This window comes from Delphinus delphis, chromosome 13 (genome assembly GCF_949987515.2).
Source record: "Delphinus delphis chromosome 13, mDelDel1.2, whole genome shotgun sequence".
NCBI lineage: Eukaryota > Metazoa > Chordata > Mammalia > Artiodactyla > Delphinidae > Delphinus > Delphinus delphis.
Genome location: NC_082695.1, coordinates 53,958,748 through 53,981,494, shown reverse-complemented (window position 1 = coordinate 53,981,494; position 22,747 = coordinate 53,958,748).

Here is a 22,747-nt window from a genome sequence, read left to right as displayed (position 1 = left end):
TAACCTAAAAAACTAGAGCTGCTAAATTAGTACCCATCATAAGAAATTATTTTTAATTTTCACTACTAAATTCCTGTACATAATTAATATACCTGGGTCCAGTGAACTTCTTCACCTACATACTTATGCTATTTTTTTTCCTGTCAGTGTCTCATTGTCAAAAGCTATTTCTGCATTCCCAGTTTTATTGATCAGATTATGATTTGAGAAAATAAAAAGTAGTTTATTGTCTTTTTAAAACTATTTGATGCCAATATCTCTATCCATATTTAGCCAGAAATCTATAAAAAATTTAAGTATTAAAAAGTCATTGAAGATCTACTAGGTACAGTGCTAGGTACCAGATGTGTGCTAGTTACATTATTTAAACTATGTCTACTTTTTATAAAAACTACATAAAGGAAATACTTTAAAACCCTCTTTCCGACTAAGGAAACTGATGTTCTGTAAAGTTAAGCACCCAAGGACCACACAAATAAGTGATGGGGTTTGCATCTGCCCCAAGGTTTTCCTGATTCTGAAGCCTGTGCACTTTCCTTTCCATCAAAATGCCTTAACTGATCTAGAACAGTATTTCTTAAATATTTTGGTGTCTAGATACCTTTTACATTCTTAAAAAAATATTGAGGACCCTAAAGAGCTTCTGTTAATATTGGTTACATCTATTGATACTTACTGTAATAAAAATTACGACTAAGAAATTTTAAAAATTTTAATTCATTTAAAAATAACAAGCCATTATATAAGTACCTTGTTTTGTGTAGAGAGTAAGTGTATTTTATATAACAAGAAAAAATTAATAATAAGAATGGTATTGTTTTACATTTTTGTAAGTATAATTACTCTCTGTCTCTAGAAGATGCCTGGGTTCACCTATCTGCTTCTGTAATCGGGATGTAGTATATGTCTCTTTGATGAGGTATATGAACAAAATCCAGCTTCACTTCAAATATGTGTGAGGGTAAATAAATATGAATTAGATAAGGAAGGACTGTTTTAATAGACTTTACTTTACAGTTGTGGATATTTTTTTGATAGTATACCAAAACTCAACAAATTGTTTCTCATAGGTTGGTTGCAATGTGGATTATGAAACCATACCAATAAGCTTTGCATGCTGTTACATTAAATTATTTTATATATCTTGTTTTTTTGAATGACTCTTGCATTTGTGCTTAATTTTATAACATTGTGCTTTAGTCATTTGGAAAATATCAATTGATTGAGCTTTGCAGATTTTCCAAATGTTGATAAATCCATTGATTAATGTCACCATCCATCTTATCTGAAAATTAAGTATCGGGAAGATGTTCATCTTAAGGGAGCAGATACAAGTTTTTTCAAAATTTTAAGTTTTGCCTGAAAACTCAACTTTGAGCAATGGAAAAAATGTTGTCAATTGAATGCCTTGAAATGACAGGCTCACATAGTTCATTTTCAAGAAAATGTCTACTCAATACCCAAGTCTGAATAGCCAGTTGTTTTTCAATGTCTTTCAAAAATGACATTCCATTCTTTTTAAAGTGGCTAGTTCAGTTTACAACTAAAGCAATAGCACACATGTGGTTTCGCTTGAGACAATTATAGTGCTTGGTATGTAGAAGTGCTTTGTCCATACTTTGTATTTTCACACACAGAATAGTAAAGAGCTATATACTCAAGAGTTGAGATTTAATAAAATTAGTACTTTAGCTACTTATTTAAGGGCACTTTTAAATAAAATGCCTTTTGCTTTTCCTAAAAGTATGTGGCGGTGAATATACAATGACTTCTACAGTATACTGCTGCTGGATTTATTCATACTAAGGCATGGCCAGTTACACTCACTATTGTTTTTGCACCATTGGTGCCATTGTCAACACAGTGAAAAAGGTAAATATCATCTTTAAAATTACTACAAGAGTAGTTTTGATTCTGCATTCCCCCTGGAGGGGGTCTTGGGTACCCCCAGGCATTCACAGACTCAACTTTGAGAACCCCTGATCTAGAAGATCAGTGTTAAGTCAGCTGTGCAGAATGTATAAATATCTGAACTGTGCATATTGTTGTATCTTCCATTTCAGCCTTATATAAATGTCTCTTGAACTTGACTCTCATTTCTGATGGAGTGTGAAATTACGTAAAACAAATTCACAGAGTATGGAGACATAAATGCTGCCCTAGCTGAGGTCTTTTAACAATATGAAAACTTCAGAGCTAGTTTTTCCTCTAAAACCACTTTTTTAATTTCTATTAAAAAGGAACAAGCTTTTACCCACAAGCCCTTTCCCCCTGAAGTCTTTCCACGCTTACCCAGATGTCATAAATAATTTATATTTCTAACTACTGAAACAATAGTTTTTCAAAACAACTGCTTAGAAAGTGCTTGATTAAATTTTTCTGATGACTGGTTTAACAATGTTTTGTTTATATTTTTCTCTAAAATTTTTGACAAACATAGAACCAGCATTAAAATGATCAGAAGGGCTTCCCTGGTGGCGCAGTGGTTGAGAGTCCGCCTGCCGATGCAGGGGACGCGGGTTCGTGCCCCGGTCCGGGGGGATCCCGCGTGCCGCGGAGCGGCTGGGCCCGTGGGCCATAGCCGCTTAGCCTGCGGGTCCGGAGCCTGTGCTCCGCGGCGGGAGAGGCCACAGCAGTGAGGGGCCCATGTACTGCAAAAAAAAAAAAAATGATCAGAACAAAAAGGCTGACATATATGATACAATAGATAGCTATAGCCTTTCTGTTGGCAGAGAAGGCAGTTTACATGATTATGTAGACAACAAGAACCAGCGTCCATAGAATCTCCAAACCTATTCTCAGAAGAGAAAAAAAAAAAATGTAATGGGAACCTCTGTTTGCCTGTCATAACACAGGACCTTACGTTTCCAAAAGAACTATAATTCTGTGCTTAACCAAAATTTGCTTATTTTTCTTATTCTCTATGCATCCCAACTCAAAACTAGTCTAAGGTATTTGAGATTCATTCACCCTAAATTCTCTTTTTTCCCCATCTCATAAATACAAGGGATAAACAAGGAATTTCATGTCCTTCCTACACATCTCTCCTCTCCATCTTTTAGTTTCTTTCTGATTCCAATCTGCAAACCAGTTCCAAGGAGTGTGCTCCCTATTAAAAGTAACCAGACCAACTTCTTGCCATTCTCCTGGCTTCACACTCCACATCATCCTCTTCCTTTCTCTTCTCTTTCCTCTCTATCTCTCACCCCCTCTCTTCTCATTCCATTTCTCTTTATTTATTCCTAAATTATTATTAAGCACTCCTCTTTCCATTGTAAAATTAAAGCTTGTCTCTTTATCATGAAAAATAAAGTTCTCTGAAATTCTTCCCTAGGATAGCAGAAGAAACACAAAGGACTTATACCTCTGAGATTAGTTTTGTATCAGAGATGAGTGGAAATACTAATTATTTTTATTGGTTTAAGGAAACAATATAATCCAGGAGTTCATGCAATGTATAGGAAGCTGCCTCATCTTCATACATAGAGTCAACATTTACTTTTCTGCACAATTTTCATACTAACATGGAAGAATAAATAGTATTTAATATTATTAATAGTATTTAATACTATTAAAATACAATTATTACTATTATTATAATAATGCTATCATTTATTTTAATAGTATTTTTTTAACATCTTTATTGGAGTATAATTGCTTTACAATGGTGTGTTAGTTTCTGCTGTATAACAAAATGAATCAGCTATACTATACATATATCCCCATATCCCCTCCCTCTTGCATCTCCCTCCCACCCTCCCTATCCCACCCTTCTAGGTGGTCACAAAGCACCGAGCTGATCTCCCTGTGCTATGCGGCTGCTTCCCACTAGCTATCTATCTTACATTTGGTAGTGCAAATATGTCCATGCCACTCTCTAACTTCGTCCCAGCTTACCCTTCCCCCTCCCAATGTGCTCAAGTTCATTCTCTACATCTGTGTCTTTATTCCTGTCTTGCCCCTAGGTTCTTCAGAACCATTTTTGTTTTATAGATTCCATATATATGTGTTTGCATACGGTATTTATTTTTTCTCTTTCTGACTTACTTCACTCTGTATGACAGACTCTAGGTCCATCCACCTCACCACAAATAACTCAATTTCATTTCTTATTATGGTTGAGTAATATTCCATTGTATATATGTGCCACATCTTCTTTATCCATTCATCTGTTGATGGTCACTTAGGTGGCTTCCATGTCCTGGCTATTGTAAATAGTGTTACAATGAACATTGTGGTACATGACTCTTTTTAAATTATGGTTTTCTCGGGGTATATGCCCAGTAGTGGGATTGCTGGGTCATATGGTAGTTTTATTTTTAGTTGTTTTATAAGGAACCTCCAGACTGTTCTCCTTAGTGGCTGTATCAATTTACATTCCCACCAGCAGTGTAAAGGGTTCCCTTTTGTCTACACCTTCTCCAGCATTTATTTTTTGTAGATTTTTTGATGATAGCCATTCTGACTGGTGTGAGGTGATGCCTCACTGTAGTTTTGATTTGCATTTCTCTAATGATTAGTGATGTTGTGCATCCTTTCATGTATTTGCTAGCAATCGGTATATCTTCTTTGGAGAAATATCTATTTAGGTCTTTTGCCCATTTTTGGATTGGGTTATTTGTTTTTTCTGATATTGAGCTGCATGTGCTGCTTGTATATCTTGGAGATTAATCTTTGTCATTTGCTTCATTTGCAAATATTTTCTCCCATTCTGAGTGTTGTCTTTTCATCTTGTTCATGGTTTCCTTTGCTGTGCAAAAGCTTTTAAGTTTTATTAAGCCCATTTGTTTAGTTTTGTTTTTATTTCCATTACTCTAGGAGGTGGATCAAAAATGATCTTGCTGTGATTTATGTCAAAAGTGTCCTTCCTATGTTGTCCTCTAAGAGTTTTACAGTGCTTGGCCTTACATTTAGGTCTTTAATCCATTTTGAGTTTATTTTTGTGTATGATGTTAGGGAGTGTTCTAATTTCATTCTTTTACATGTAGCTGTCCAGTTTTCCCAGCACCACTTATTGAAGAGTATGTCTTTTCTCCATTGTAAATTCTTGCTTCCTTGATCAAAGATAAGGTCGCCGTATGTGCATGAGTTTATCTCTGGGTTTTCTATCCTGTTCCACTGATCTATATTTCTGTTTCTGTGCCAGTATCATACTGTCTCGATTATTGTAGCTTTGTAGTATAGTCTGAAGTTAGGGAGCCTAATTCCTCCAACTCCATTTTTCTTTCTTAAGATTGCTTTGGCTATTCGGGTTCTTTTGTGTTTCCATACAAACTGTGCAATTTTTTGTTCTAGTTCTGTGAAAAATGCTATTGGTAGTTTGATAGAGATGCATTGAATCTGTAGATTGCTTTGGATAGTATAATCATATTCACAATGTTGATTCTTCCAATCCAATATATAAACACTGTTATGTTCAGTATATGAGTCTGTATCAGTCAAGGTATCCATTAGGGTAAACATCCCAATTCATACATATGTGTGTCTATATGTATGTGTATATACATATATACATATGTATGTACATAAAATTATATATAGTCTTGGATATATTTATATATGCTAATATTTCACATGGGCTTTCTGTTTTTCATTTTTTCCTCAAATATTTCTATATATGACAAACTTTTTAATACATATTCACATATCACAGCTGTTATAAAACCTCTCCAAACCCTACCCTGGGAAGATCAATTATCCTCTGTGATGAATTAATTATACATTAAACATTTATACCTTTTCAATTTGTATGTCCTTATGGACATACAAAAATGTATGCTATTTGTATATCTATGTTGGACAAAGCATTTTGGAGGAAATAAAACATCAGCATATGTCTCTAAGGATATAAATAATTGCATATACATTTTATACATGCAATAAAAATATAAAATTTGTGTATACATAAAAACAAACAATACTTTTTACTTGCCTCTAAAATAGTAATTACTCATTTTAAACATCAATTTTTATGATATATAAACCCTGATTGTAAGCTCCTTGATGTGAAGTAAAATGGTTTATTTCTATAGCTCCAGTTCCTAGAATAGTTTCCCAAACTAAGTAGGTATCAAAAATGTGTATTGCATGAAGTTGCTGACTTTACTTTGCAAATCAAACATCTGTCTCTCATCCTTCTAGAAAAAACACTTAATTCTCAAAACCTGAAATTTGGTGCTAAGTCTGTCACCCCCAGTATTTCTTTATAGTGGTATGTATACCAAGTTCTGTGTATGGTATTCATCTATTTTTTTTTTTATCAAGTTCAGTTTAGTTTTTATATGTTGATCTATGAGTAAATATAAAAGGAAATTTTAATTTATTTCTCTGAATCTACATGCCTTGACGCTACATGTCCAGATGAATATGTCTCCTGTCCTCAATGGAATTTGGCAATATATAATGTCTTCTTGACCCCCATGACCTGCCTGAACATTTAACACTGTTCACTTTCCTGAAACACGGTTAGTCTCTCTACCTCCATATATTTCTTATTTGTTCTTTCACAAGCACCTCTCCCTTTCCTGAACCCTTAAATATTGGTAACACCAAATACTCTAGTTGTTCTTCTCATATCCTCTCATAAATCCATTGATTCTCTGTAAACCAGTTATTCCAAGGCCTGAAGCTTTGTATTACAGAAGCTCCTTCAACAGAACCTGCTTCCATTTCATTAGATGGAATATGCCAAATTGCCACCATTGTCTGTAAGGGGACTGAAAAATGTAATATTTTTAGCTGTGTATATTTGCTATCCCCAACAGATTTGGAAATATCTTAAAAAGAAAGGAGAGAATGGATACTAGGTGAACAACTATAACCACCATCTTTATCATGCAAAGCAAACCTCTTCTTCATGAGCACCCTCAATAACTCCCTATTTCTAACCCCATCAAGTTCTGCTTCTGTGCCTTAGGGTTTAAACCACTTCATAAAATGGCTGCATCTACAACACAAGACCTTATTTATCACTATTCCCAGCATATTATAAGCTCTGTGCTTACAGGTTTATTCAGGGCCCATATGTTGCCCAAAAACTGGAATTGCCTCTTTGTAGGTGTCCAGCCAAATGACTCAACCAAGCCAAAGAGTGGAAGAAGAAAGGATTTTAATACTTGCAACAAGAAAGGAGAATGCTGGGGATATCTTCCAAAGCAGTGTTTCTCTAAATATCAGGATTGGGAAGTTTAAGTTAAGGTTATGTGCATATATAGGAAGAGGGGTTATAGTCTTCCAGGTAGAGGTGGAGTCCTAGGTGCACTTGCATGATGGACAGGAGATTTCATCATATAATTGGGGCAAAGGTCATTCTAGGTTAACAGAGTTCAGGCTCTATTTGATTGAAGTCACGAGCTCCAGCAAGGGTTAGTATCATCAATTCTCAGGCTTCAATCTTGTGGTTGGATGTTCAAGGGGTTGAGATCCTGTAAAACAGCTCAAGAATGTGCACCAGGGTAGTATTTACCTTTGAAAGAGATCTGGGGGTCTTTACGACTGATTATCTGCAATATGGTTAAGTTATTTTCCTGGTCTGGTAATAGTCATTTGTTCTTACATTCTTTTGTTCCATTAAAATCATTATCTACTGAGACCTGAACTTCTGCAGGGCTAAGCATTGCCATCAGGCTTAGATCATAGAATAGCATAGGGCCTAAAATGACTTCTTTTATGTCCAGAATGCTATGTCTTGTTCTTCTTTCTCCTGGGATCCCTGACCCTCTCTGCCTACACATATACTCCTTCTTTTGCTCTTGATATCTTTTCCTCTTTTAGAATGTCTTCTTTCTTCATCTTTACTTATTGAATATTACTCAGAATCCAGCTAAGTTCTCATCACTTAAAGGAAGATTTCATGTCTGAATTGATGTTTCTCTTAGGAGGTTTATTAGACGTAGACACTTTTTTTTTCTTTTCCTATTTCATGTCTTTTATTTTTACTTCAACAACTAGAAAGTTGCTAAGGGCAATGACAATGTTTTATACTTCTTTGTGTCTCCTGTAATGTCAGTGAAGTTTTGAGAACAACATAGGTCGTGCTTAAGAAATCTTTCATGGTTACTATACTGAAGAACTAAAATGTGAACCTAGTGTACTTTTTTTAATGTTACAGATATGATTTATGAGACTTTTTTCAGTATTTGTATATAACAGTTTTCAGGGTTTTTATTTTTTTCATAAATGCTGGGACTGAGTTTCTGATATGCAGAAGCTCATCGAAACTCAACAGTAATAAGGTTTGAGCAGGAAGATTTACATAATACTAAATATCATTGTGAATTTTCTTTATTTGCTCTGGATTTTCTAGGATAGATATAGCTTGAAAATGCCCTTACAACAGTCCTTATGATAACAATAAAACACTCATAGAGAAACTAATAGAGCATTGTTTTTGTGTATAGAAAATAAAAAGTAATGAAGGAATGGACATCTTTTTTTACTTATACATTTACTTATATCTTTATAATCTGAGAAATAGTTTTAATTCAACATGATTTAGTGAATAGACCTTGAAAACCCTAACAGTATCTCAATTCTTTTCCTACTTGAGAGAGAAAAGACTCGGTAAGTGATATTAAGAACATTTATACTATGGTTGGGAGATAAGATGAAAAGTAAAAAATAATCAAAGAATGATTATGGAATGCCAACATATTTATCATGTTAATAGCATTTTGGAAGTTTATAATAGACACCTAATGTAGTTGAGAATACTTAGAACCAATTAATCCACCACAGGGCCTGGTACATATTTAGTGTGCAATCTGTAATTTTTTAACAAATATATGAAAAGTAGTATTAATTTTCTTTGTCCTTTTTGTTAAGCATTTCCAATGTTATTTTGTGACCAGAAAATTTGGTCTGATATTAAACTCTGGTAAACTTTTAGACTTCTTTTATATCTTTTGTTTTAAATTCTTACATACATTATGTACGTTTTAAATAAATGTGTATTTTTAATTTGATGAATGCTTCATCTTACGTGAAAGTTGTCAGATTTTTAATCTGTCTTGATCAAATAATCTATATTCCTATCATTTTTGTGAAGTTATATTGAGTTACAATTAAAACACAGTAAAATTCATATCATGTGTGCAATTTGATGTCTTGACATGTATACACCATACCACAATAAGGATAATGAATATATCTGTTATCCCTAAACATTTCCTTATATTACTTGGTAACCCATCCTTGTCTTTCCCTTCTAGGCAACCACTAATCTGCCTCTGTCACTATTGAAAAATTGACTTTTCTGAGATTATTATATAAATAAAGTCATACTATACATACTCTTTTTTAGTCTGGTTTCTTTTGATCAACAGAATTATTTTAAGATTCATCCATGCTGTTGAGTATATCAATAGTTCATCCCTTTTTATTACTGATTAATGTCCCACAGTTTGCTTATCCATTCACCTGTTGATGGGCATTTGTTTTTTTCTAGATTTTTCACTATTAAAATAAAGCTACTATGAACATTAATGTGCACGTTTAGAATAAATGTATTCTTTTATTTCTCTTGGGTAAATGTATAGGAGTGGAATGGCAGGATCATATAGAATATGTATGTGCAACTTTTTAAGAAATTGCAAAACAGTTTTTCAATATGATTGTAACATTTTACATCCCCCTGCAACAGTGTAAAACAGCTCCAGTTGTACATGTATTTGCCCATTGACGTTATTGCCACTTTTTACAATGTGAGCCATTCTACAGGTGAATAGCATAGTTCACTGTGTTTTTAATTTGTATTGCCCTAATGACTAATGATGTTGAGTATCTTCTCATGCACTTATTTGCAATGTGTATATCTTATTTAGTAAACATTTTCCTATTTTTATTGGGCTTTTGTTTCCTTATTGACTTTTGACAGTCTTTATGTATTATTTATACAAGTATTATAAAGATATATGGTTTGCAAATATCTTCTTCAGATGCTGGATTGTTTTATTTTTTATTCTTTTAGTGAATATCAAAGAGTATAATTTAATTTAGATGAAGTCAGTTTATCAATCTTTTTGCTTTATGATATATTCAGGGCACTTTTGACTAAATCAGATTTACAAAAGTTTTCTATATGTTTTCTTCCAGATGTTTAAATCATTTATTTAGTGCTAAGATCTAATTTAAATTATTTTTTATATATGGTTGAGGTATGGATTTAAGTTCAATGTGTCCATCCACAGAAGAATGGATAAATACACACACACACACACACACACAAACACACACACACACACACACACATACACATACACACACAATGGAATAATACTCAGTCATAAAAAAGAATAAATTTTTCCATTTGCAGCAATGTGGATAGACTTGTAGGACATTATGCTAAGTGAAATAATTCAGGCAGGGAAAGACAAATACTGTATGATATCACTTATATGTGGAATCTCAAAAATACAACAAACTAGTGAATATAACAAAAAAAGAAGCAGACTTATAGAGGACGAACTATTGGTAACCAGTCAGGGGGGTGGTTAGGGATAGGGTCAATATAGGGGTAGTAAGAGGTACAAACTATTAAGTATAAAATAAGCTACAAAGATATACTGTACAACATGGGACATATAGCCAATATTTTATAATAGCTATAAATGCAGTATAACCTTAAAAAATTGTGACTCACTATATTGTACACCTGTAACTTACATTATATATATATATATATATATATATTTAAACTAGATATATTGGGCTTCCCTGGTGGCGCAGTGGTTGAGAGTCCACCTGCCGATGCAGGGGACACAGGTTAATACCCCGGTCCGGAAGTATCCCACATGCCGCGGAGCGGCTAGGTCTGTGAGCCATGGCTACTGAGCCTGCGCGTCTGGAGCCTGTGCTCCACAACGGGAGAGGCCACAACAGTGAGAGGCCCGCGTACCGCAAAAACAAACAAAACAAAACAAAACTAGATATATCATATGATCCAGCAATTCCAGTTCCAGATATTTATCTGAAGAAAATGAAAGCACTAATTCGAAAAGTTCTTTCAGGTCCCCTGAAATTGTTCCACAGTACAGTGATGCTCTGCTCAACTTTTAAACTTTCTTTTCTCACTGTGTTTCATTTTGTCTTCAAATTCCAATTCACTAATCTTTTCTTTGCTATGTCTACTCTACTGTTAATCATATCCAGTGTATTTTTCATTTCACACATTATAAATAAAATCTCTACAAGTTTAGTTTGAGTCTTCTATTAAATGTCTTAACTTGATCCATTTAACTTTCTGCATGTATGGGATATAGTTGTAATATCCTTGTCTATCAGTTCTAATATCTATAACAGTTCTGGGTTGGTGTTGATTGGTAAAATTTGCCCTTGCTATATGATATATTTTCCTTCTTCTTTACATATTTGGTAAGTTCTGAATGGATGTAAGCATCATGAATTTTAGCTTATAGATGCTAGATTCTGTACCTATTACTCTGTTGAGCTTTGGTTTGGGACACATGTAAGTTATCTGAAAATAGTTTGACTATTTTTGGTCTTGCTTTTAATATTTGTTAGGTTGGATCAGAGTAGTGCTTAGTCTAGGGCTAATTATTTTCCACTATTTATGAAAACCCTTTCTGTGTACTCTGTTCCTTGTCATGTGAATCAACGGTCTGGATTTTGCAGGCAGGTATCATTCCTGGCTCTATGTGAGTTCTGGGAAATCTATCCCTACACCTGGCTGGAGTAAGTGAACAACGAGGGAAGCATTAGAAAGTGAGTTCAGAAATTTAATGAAGGGCAAGTTCAGGTAAGACTTTGTGGGTCATATATGAAATTCAGATTTTATTTTAAGAGAAATAGGGAGATTAATACTATGGTGATAATCATTTTGCAACTTATAAATATCAAATCAACATTGTATAACTTAAGCTTACACAGTACTCTGTGTCAATTATATCTCAGTAAAGCTGAAAAAATACAGCGAGCTATTGAAAAGCTTTAAGCAAAGAAGTACATTATTTGCCCTTCCTGTTTTACTGAACTACTCTGAATGCTACGTTGTGAACAGTATGTAGATGGCAAGATGAAAATAAGGAACCAATTATAGGGCTTTCAGCAGATGGCATTACATGTGGGAAAAAAGTTTGAAACTGCTTACCCAACAAAAGTTCTTCAAAAAACAGGGGTAATTTGGGACTACTCTGGCAGTCCAGTGGTTAAGACTTTACACTTTCATTGCAGAGGGTATGGGTTCAGTCATGATTCCTAGTCGGGTATCTAAGATCCCGCATCCTGCATGGGGTGTTCAAAAAATAAAGAGAGAGAGAGAGATAATTTGCCCTGTAGAATACAAGTTTTTGTTAATTCAGAAAACTCGGAGGAAGTTTCAATGATGTGTTCATACAAAAGAAGTAAACATCAATCTCTGCCTTCAAAAAGATTTATGATTTATCGGGGAAGATGCTGGATTGAGTAGGAAGAGATGTTATCTGGATAATGAAATCATTCAGTAGGTGACTTTTGGGATGAGCACTAAACACTCCTGATATTTCTAGAGGTGTAAATGTGATGAGAAGAGGGCATTGTCTGTAGAAAGCAGAGCAAGAACAAGACCATGGACACCAAAAATTTCATGGTATGTTCAGAGGACATTAGGTAAATGAATTCTACTACAACATTGGATGCATCAAAGTGGAAGTAAAAAAAAATAGAAAATGGAACCTGGTGCCATACTGGGGATGGCATTCAAGACTAAGCTAAGTGACTTAAACTTTATTCTATAAGCAGTTGAGAATTAAAACAGATTTTTAAATAAAAGGGAGAGTGGGATCAGTGTAGGACATGATTTGAGCAGTACTTCAGGAAGAAAATTCCAACCTACCAAGTTCAAGATGACAGAGAACTGGGATGATATGGGCACAGAGAGCAAGGGAATGGAAAGGCTGAAAAAGTTCACACATGAAAGAGTTCATTGTAATGTATTATGGGAAATGTAATGAGGGCATGAACCAGAATGGGTGGTGGTGTGAACTGAAAAGATAAAATAATTTATTATGAATTTACTACATGTCAGTCTCAACGATAAGTGTTTTCCATGTATTTTCTTATTTACTCTTCTCAATATCCTTTTGATGTAGTTATTATTTTTCTGAAAATTAGAAATGAGGCTATAAAGGTTAAGTGAATTACTTAAGGCTCCAAAGCTGAAACATGTCAAACTAGGACTTGAACCAGACCGTCTTCCATATCCATGCAAAACTTTTTTGTTTTACCACCTTTCAAGAGACAGAATCTATTAGAAGTGTTATCATAAGAAAGGGATATAGAAAGAGTAGAAAAAGGAGACAAAGGGACTAGAAGAAAAGTGCTAAACTTAATCTAGCATTTGACCATGGGGAGCGCATTTGTTTAAAAGATAAGAGAAGGGAAGGAAATATTGGAAAGGTAGAAGAAAGGGGCCGTAATGCTGAGAGGCAAAGAAGATGAGAAAATAATGCTAACACTGATTATTAAGGAGTTATTTCTCTTCTTGAAAAGACAAACTATGTATTTCTGTCTTCTAAGTTAGGTGGGGGAAGAAGTCAGACAAAAAAGATCTGATAGATAAGAAAGATGATGCCAGAGACTTCACTTCTCATTCACCAAGTTAGGTCATAAAAAGTTAAGAAGATTAAAAGTGGCAAAATGAATGAGAATTGGGTCAAAAAGAGGTTTTGTGGGGTTTTTTTTTTTTGCTACTATTAAGAGATTAATGAATAGATATTTATGAATACATGGAAAACTATTGATGAGAATGAAAAAAACAAAGATCATAAAATGGTACGGAAGTTTTTGATAGAACAGATAAGGTATTAGTAAAAGTATATCAGTGATATGAGTGAAATTAGTTACCATTGGTGAAAAGAGAAGTGGCATGGCTTCATATGAATTATATGGAAAGGAGTCAGAAAGGTGAAAAAAATATAAAATATAATTAAAAGGTTCAGAACATGACTTAAGAAGCAGACAAGGTCACTAGAAGAGGGAAAGAGTGCTGTCTCTTCATAAGAAGAGTATATTGAAAAAAATTCTACTTAAATTTATGGTAGACAATATTCCTTCAGTTTCATAAGCCATCCAATCCAAGGTGCTGCATTTTTGAGGGAAACTACAAATAATTATAGAGATTGCCAGCGTTTTTGGTGTATTGTTTTTCCTGAACCTCACAGAATTCATGAACTCTCCAAAACATTGCTGTCATCCTTCCTATCACCTCATGGGATAGGACCTGGCAGCCATGTGGCCTTTGATAGACATTCTTTCATTACAATTTAGAAGACACTGTTCCTTGACTTGTGGTTTCTTCCACCATTGACTTTTTCTTTGTTTTCTTTAAAACAAATTGAAATGTTCAAAATTCCCACCAGGCTATGAAGAATTCTATTTTTCAGCCAAACTCTCTTTTTTTTTCCAGGCAGGACACATAAAATTTAATTTCCTGACCTCTTTTGCTGATGTATAGCAGTCATTTTTCCACAACATTAGACTAGGTAATCTATTCTTAGGGGAACCTCGTCAAGCCTGACTGATATTCTGCATTTTTCTTTCTTTTCCCTATTTTATATATATATATAAATATATATATAAAAATATATATATAAATATATAAATATATATATAAATATATATATATATATATATATTTTTGCTCTTTCTCCCCCTTCATATTTTCTACTGTGGAAATTTGATAATAATAATAAAATATCTATGGAAAGACAGAATGTATTTACCAATCCATGATGCTAAGATGAAGTGAGAGGTAGAAAGGTCATGTTTTCCATTCCTGAAAATAAAGTGAAATAATAAATTTTCAGGTTGAGAAAAATCCACAAACTCAGCTAGAAATATCCCATTTGTAGACTGTTTTGACACTGATTTCATATTGAAAGATGAATTTTAGTGTCAATGAAAAGTGCTGGTACAATGACAGCTGTGGAGACCAATATAGTCTATTAATGCAAAGAAGGAGCAAAAATACCATTAGGTTTTCTGCTACTCTGTCAGAATTAGTCAACACACTTGTTTTCAGGGGACTGTCAGTGTGCCACCTTGTTTCCTTGACAAGGCTGAGTGCAGGGCCAAGCTCAGTGTGGGCACACTCTTGATTGTCATGATGATGTTAGGCTCTTCCTATTTTTCCTCTCTCTTTATCCTGCGGCCCATCAGAAAAAGGAACTCAGTCCACATGTTCTCATTTTTTCTCTCCACAAACAAGACACTGGACAGCTGTCAGACTGGAATAACTTCTACTCACAATCAATTTGTATCTGATTCAAACAACTGAGCCAGAAATGCAATGAGAAAGCCCATTCCCATTACCTACAGGTTTAGGCCACATCTGGCCAGAGGGTGGTGAGAAATGAACCGGTGCATTTGGTTGGTACAGGCAGTCTATCCTGTAATGATATGATGAGTAGCATTAAGCATTTATTGGGAACTTTCTGTGATTGTGCCATTGTACCAAATGCAGTGCCCAGTAGAAAAACCAAGGGGGGAAATTTACAGTTTAATTGGGGATCAACTTATGTAAGAAAACATAAAGCCATATATTCTCAGCATAAAATGAGTGATACCGACAAGTAAAAGCTATAGGAGGTTTAGAGAATAGAGAGCCCAGCGTGTACCCTGAGGTGGTTAGGAGAGGCCTCAGTGCCTTGAAGAATGGCTAAGGATTAGACAGGTGGGATTCGGGAGGAAAGGCATGCCTGGGTTAATGAAGTGGCACAAGTGAGAGCAAACAGACCAGCAGTACAATGGAGACAATGAAGTCACATGACCAATCTGACTAGACAAAATACTATAGTCATATTATCAAAGTGTTCCCACCCATCCCTACTCTATGTATTTCCACGTTCAGTTAAGCTATATGACAATAATGTATATCATAAAGCATCCCTTACAATGAAAGTGAGTTTTTAAACCTCAGTTTTCTGAACTGGAGATCTACCCTGTTGAATTTCACTCTAATATTTATTTTATTTGGCTATGTAAGCCAGGTGCTATATTGTATTTTTGTGTCTTTTTATTTTCTAAGAATATGTCTGAAAATTTGAATAAATATGTAAAGTTAAATATTCTGATTTTGTGTACTTTTAAAGAGACATTTAATATTTCATTAGATAAAACAGAATTATAGCTTTAAATATTATTAATGGAGATAAAGTGCACTGAAATCTACGTAGGCCACTTGCAATATGTGAATATTCCCAATGGTATAAATAGATTTTGCTAAAGGGATTTGGGTCTTAGGGAAAAGTTTAGCAATGCAGTATATAAAAATTCCAATAATAAAATAATAACAATATTTTGGATATATTAAACAAATCTGACAAATTCTCACACTTCTATTTTTCATCTTTCACCTACCTTCAATGTAGTTGTAATGCAGTGAAATTAATGCACTGTCATAGCAAACAATTATCCAAAACCACCTTCCCCTTCTTTAATACAGTGTACTACTAGCAGTAACAGTTGTGTTGAATGAATTAGTCACCACATTTGTTTAAGTGTTTAAGTTTTAAAGACAGTGCTTTATACCATTGAATTGGTTTTAATTTATTTTATTGAAGTATAGTTGGTTTACAATGTTGTGTTAATTTCTGCTATACAACAGTGATTCAGTTATATATATATATTATATAATATAAATATATATTATATATATAATAAGCATAAATATAAAATATGTTTTTATTCCAAACTGTTTCCCCTTCTCTCTACTATTCCACATTCTGATCTATGCCATTCAAGAATGCATTTTTGGACAGGGTAGTTTGAGTTGAAAAATATTTAATTCAATAGTGAAGAATATAAATTATTTTTCTTTGAGATAGGCTAATTTAACTATGATTGCTACTGCAGCAAATGGGTATATGGTCTAACTACAAAGGGTAAAACCAGAATAAACAGTGCCTGGTATGTTGTAGATACTCTAACAATATTTGTTGAGTAGTTGAATGTATAAATAAAATTCATGGATAGTCCAATTCCAATTAGTTTTCCCTGACTCATGGGCCTAAATAACTTCAGAGCTTTTCAACAGAAATGTGACTTCAGCATTTTTTATAACTTCAGTCAGTATCTAGAGTTGTAAATCAAGGCAGTCTCTAAAGGGACAAATGGAGAAACTGAAGCTGAAAGAAGAAATGGTTTGATGACAATTACCTGTCTTTACTCCCATAGAAAGAACATCACATCCTCAGTTGTGCCAAACTCCCATCTACTGGATAAGCTAAACCAACCAAAGGAAAGAGCAGAACCGTCAGAATGATGTTCTGATAAGGAAAAAGAAAGGTTCGCTTAAAAAAAGCCCATTTCTGGGACAAGACATTTTGTTCAGGTAGGGTGGAAAAGGAGAAATTGCCACATGAAAAGACTGAGTTCTGAGTTTAGATTTGAAAGTCGCCACCATTAGAAGTGTTGGGGACTTCAACTGGCAATGCATTCTGAAGAGTTCTCTGCTGGCTTTGATGAATGTGTGGAATTGTCTCCTTGTCTACTTGTTACCACTTAAAAAAAAAAAAAAGAGATCTGACAATTCCAGCAATTTTCTTTAGCTTCTGTTGTTTTCCATTAGCAAGGGGAGCATATTCTTTTAGTGAAACGCAAAAGCTGGTATCCCAGGCTACCGCTGTGCCTTGCAGCATGCAGAGCGATTCACTCATTTGGAGAGACACTCTTGGAAGGGTGGTTAGAGACTGTTTTAGCACTTTATTTGTCCCAATTATCTGCTCCTGCCTATTAGGGTGAATGGAACATCATGGCATTGTTTATCATGGGCTTTATATTTGCTAATAACACTGTTGTTTATTACTGCAAACATGCTGTATGCAGTCAGCTCCGCTTCTGTTCATTCCCACTGCTCCAAGTTCTGTTGTGTTTTGTTTTGTTTTGTTTTTTCTCTTTTTATTCCTACCCAAAGCAATTTAGATTAACTTAACAAATTTCTCACATTTTGTGACTGTAAAGATGTCTTCTTCAATTAGGATTCAGGTTGAAAACCCTAAAGAAAATAGCAGGGTGATACTTACATGCTGGATTGCTCTCCAACCATATTTCTATGGCAAGCCCCCTGCAGGGGCTTTTCCTTCCAGTTGCTCACAGCCTGAATACACTAGTTTGAGCAACCATCAGAGGAAAGAATACAGCAAATTGTTGTCATTATATCATTTAATCTTCCCCAAATTCCTCGTCTTCCATACACTGTTTTCCACAAACATTTCCAGGGACTCTTCATTGCCTGAGGCCTGCTGAACACACTAAAAAATGCCCCTCATTTGGGCCTGTAGGAAAGACAGCATCAGTGTAGTTTATTATTCTGGTGACCACACTGAATTGTGAGAACTCTGCAGTATTCTCTCTCTCTCCGCATATGCTTGCCACATCCCCATACCTAGGACCTTATTTAATAAACAATTAAGGTAGATGATCAATACCTAAACAGGATGAAAGATTCCTTAACTGCGCCCATAGTAAATTGCTGTTTCTCTCCCTCTTTCTTCCTCTTGGAGAGTGTTTGTAGCCTAGGCTACATAGAGATGTGCCTGTCAGCACTAGAATATGGCAATGGGGAAGATAGATCTTGTTCAAACTAGATAGATGGATTAGGAAGTGAGGCCAAATAGAGCATCCTGATGAAAAGATACATGCTAATTCACAGCTGATAATTAGGGACGCCTAAGTTTCAAACTGATACTAAAACTCAACTTTACACGATTGGGAAATACAGTTTCTTTTGGAAAGTAGCCACAGAAACAGATACATTTATAGTTTATAAAAGATGTGGGAAGAGCATGGTAATCATGGAGAAAAGCTGTTTTTCAGACTCAGACCCCCTGCCTGAGTCCTCTGAGTGAGGACTTTTTTACTCTAAGACTTTCATTTACTTTTGAGCTTTACTTTTTGAGCTTCAGTTTCCTCATTGTAAAATGGAGACTATAATCATTTTATAATCTTGTTTAAAAGTAAAATATAAGTGTAAATACCTCTGTTATAGTAGGACCCCTCAGTGGACTTCATCTTGGAGATATGGAAACAGAATGGAGATATGGAAATGGAGATATGGAAACAGGAAATATTACCACTAAACCAGTTATTCATTTTAACAGCAAGAGATAAGTCCAGTGTATTTGAATGTAATCTGCTTTACCTGCCAAAGAAGGTGAGACAGCTAGAATACTTTTTTTTAAAATGTATTTTATTGAAGTATAGTTGATTTACAATGTTGTGTTAGAAGAATACTTTTTAAAGGTGAAGTTTTTGAAGGCTAATGAGGAGGTCTTAATAAGTAGGGAGGGAAAAAAAACAATAAGGAAACAAGAGAGTAAAGTAAAATTCCAAAGATTGAGGCACAAGACAATGACAGTTTTAAAAGTTGGGGACTGTTCCAACTTCAGGTAATGATGCAGTAACCTGGTCAGACAACCCCACCACCCATAGATGACAATTATAAAATCTGAAAAAAATATTTAAGAAAACTGTTTGAGGGCTTCTCTGGTGGCGCAGTGGTTGAGAGTCCGCCTGCCGATGCGCGGGACGCGGGTTTGTGCCCGGGTCGGGGAGGATCCCACATGCCGCGGAGCGGCTGGGCCCGTGAGCCATGGCCGCTGAGCCTGCGTTAAATGCAGAACTTTGAAGTATCATTTACTCATGCAAGAGTGATTGCAGCAGGTTAAAAGTTGTGAATTTGCAGCACTGGGCCTGAGGACACTCCTCAGTCAGCAAGTACCTCAAGCTACATAAAGCTATAGGCTGACAGATTGGAGGTATCAGAGGGCAGATGCTGTGGCTGGCAGAACACTCAGAAAGGTAGGAGTAGAATCCTTCAATGCAGGTAGCTGAAGAGATGAGTCCCAAAATATGAATATAAAAATCCATCCAAATCCCTGGTTGACCGTTAAACTCTACATGTAGTTGAGGAGGGGAATTTCCAGGGGCCTTAAGGATAAAGCACAAGGTAAAAGGTAAGACAACTAAGCACAGATTCAGTATACAGAGTTTGGAGTTTAAGTCTAGCTAGGTTAACTTTTTTCTAACACAGAAATCATTCTTCAGAGGAACATTACAGGATTCAGAGCCTCTACATCCAGGATCCAATAATAAAATCAAACAAAACACACAGACACACACACACACACACACACACACACACACACAAATTAGACATGTAAAGAAAATAGGAAAATGTGAATCATATTCAAGAAAAAAAATGTTATCAATGGAAATTGAGTCCAATACCACCCAGATGCTAAAATTAACAGAAAAGTACATTAAATCAGCTATTATAAATATGTTTAAAATCTTAATAAAATAAATGCATAATGAAAGAAGGAATGCAAATTCTTAGAATGGAAATAAAAAGTACAAAAAAGAATCAAATAGAAAATCTTATATTGAAAATATAATAACTAAAATGTAAAATTAACTGGATGACTTTAAGAGCAGATTTGAAATGAAAAAAGAAGAAAATACATCTACTTGAAAATAGATTATTAAAGCATACATTTTAAAAAAGAAAGAGAAAAAAGGTTTAAGGAAAAGATCAGATGTGCAGAAATTTGCTGAACAATAAATATTAAGTGGTCTAAAATATGTGTAATTGAAGCTCTAAAAGAAGAGAGCCCAAAAGGGGCAGCAAAAAACATTTCAATAGATAATGGCTAAAAACTTAACAAACTTGGTGAAATTTAAAACTCTAGATCTAAGACACTTAATAAATTCCTAGTAAGAGAACTACAAATATAGTCACACTTAGTTACATCAAAGTCAAATTTGTGAAATCCAAAAATAAACAGAAAAATCTTGAAATCAGTAATAGAAAATGAAGGAAATCACAGATAGCTTTAAAGTATTGTAGCAGAGGAAAGGGGAAAGCTCTCAATCCAGATATATAAAGAGAAATCAACCTTCTAAAGTTAGGGTGAAATAAAAAGAGTTTCAAATAAAAGTGAAACTAGCCCTGGTAAAAGTGAAATCAGGGCCATTCTAAATAAGCAAAACTTCTTATTAAGAGAATTCTTTATCAGCTGCTGTGCACATACATGCAGAAAAATGCTAAACATGATTCTGCAAGATAGAGGAAAAATAGCACCAAATCTAAAGGAAACAATAGTGATCTCTAGAAATGACAAGTAAGGGGTAAACGTAGTAGAATATTTTCAAATATTTTTCTGAGTTACTTGAAAGAATATGACGACATAAAGCAAAAGTATATAGAGTTTTATATAATTATACTTTAATTAGAGAGTTTAAATAATGTAGATTAATTATATATGATAACAGCAGCATAAAGAATAGAAGTGATAAATAGAACAAAAAACACTCATTTGAAAAGATACATGTACCCCAATGTTCATAGCATCATTATTTCATATTTAAAGATATGGAAGCTATCTAAATGTCCATCAACCAAAAAATGGATAAAGATGTGGTGTATATATACAATCAAACACTACTGAGCCATAAAAAAGAGTGAATTTTTGCCACTTGTAACAACGTGGATGGGCTTGGAGGGTATTATGCTAAGTGAAATAAGTTAGACAGAGAAAGACAAATACTGTATGATATCACTTATATGTGGAATCTAAAAAATAAAACAAACTAGTCAAGAAAGAAATAGACTCACATATATAAAGAACAAACCAGTGGTAACCAGTGGGGAGAGGGGAGAAGAGAGGGGCAAGATAGGGGTAGGGGATTAAGAGGTACAAACTATTATGTATAAAATAAATAAGCTACAAGGATGAATTGTACAACTCAGGGTATATAGACAGTATTTTGTAGTAACTATGAATGGAATATAACCTTTAAAAATTGTGAATCACTATGTTGTACACTTGTAACTTATGTAATATTTTACATCAACTATACTTCAATTAAAAAATGAGAAATTAAATAATTAATTTAAAAGACCCAACTTTATGCTGTCTGTGAAAGGAACATTTTAAGGCCCAAAACAAAGGTGAGGTGAAAAGAAATGGGTGGAAATATAAAACAGTCAAACACTCATCAAGAAAAACAAAGGAAAGGAGTTTTAAGTAAAGAAGGATGTGTCATAATGAAAAATACCAGTTCATCAGAAAGTATAATGATGCCAAATATGTACATATTCAATATCAGAACTTCATATTTCAAGGAGAAATAATTGACGATTCAAAAGGGAAAAACAGACAAATCAACAATCATAGTTGAAAATTTTAAAATTCAATCGCAAGTATTGGTAGAACAACTAAACAAAAATCAACTCTCAATTCAACCGTTGATCAAGTCTACGTTTGTAGACCTCTACACTCAACAACACAGAATACAATTTTTATCCAAGAAGCAATGTGAAGGAAAATTAGAAAATATTTCTAACTTCAAAATAATGAAAAATACAACATATTGAAAAGTACGGGATACAACTAAATTAGCAGATAAAGGAAAATTATACTTTTGAAAAAATTCATTAGAAAGGAAAAAAATATTTAAAATCAATGACTAAAAGAGTAAATTAAACTGAAAGCTGAGACAGAAGATAATAAAGGTAAGTACATAAATCACTGGAGTAGGAAAAAAATAGAGAAAATTAAGACAGCTAAAGTTTGTTCTTTGAAATACCAATACAATTAATAAATCACTATTAAAACTAATTCAGACAAAAAGGATACAAAAACAAATTATGAATATGAAGAATAAAAAAGACTATCACTATAAATACTCCAAATGTCAAGGAGGTCAATTAGGGACCACTATTAACAGTTTTATGCCATGAAATTCAACA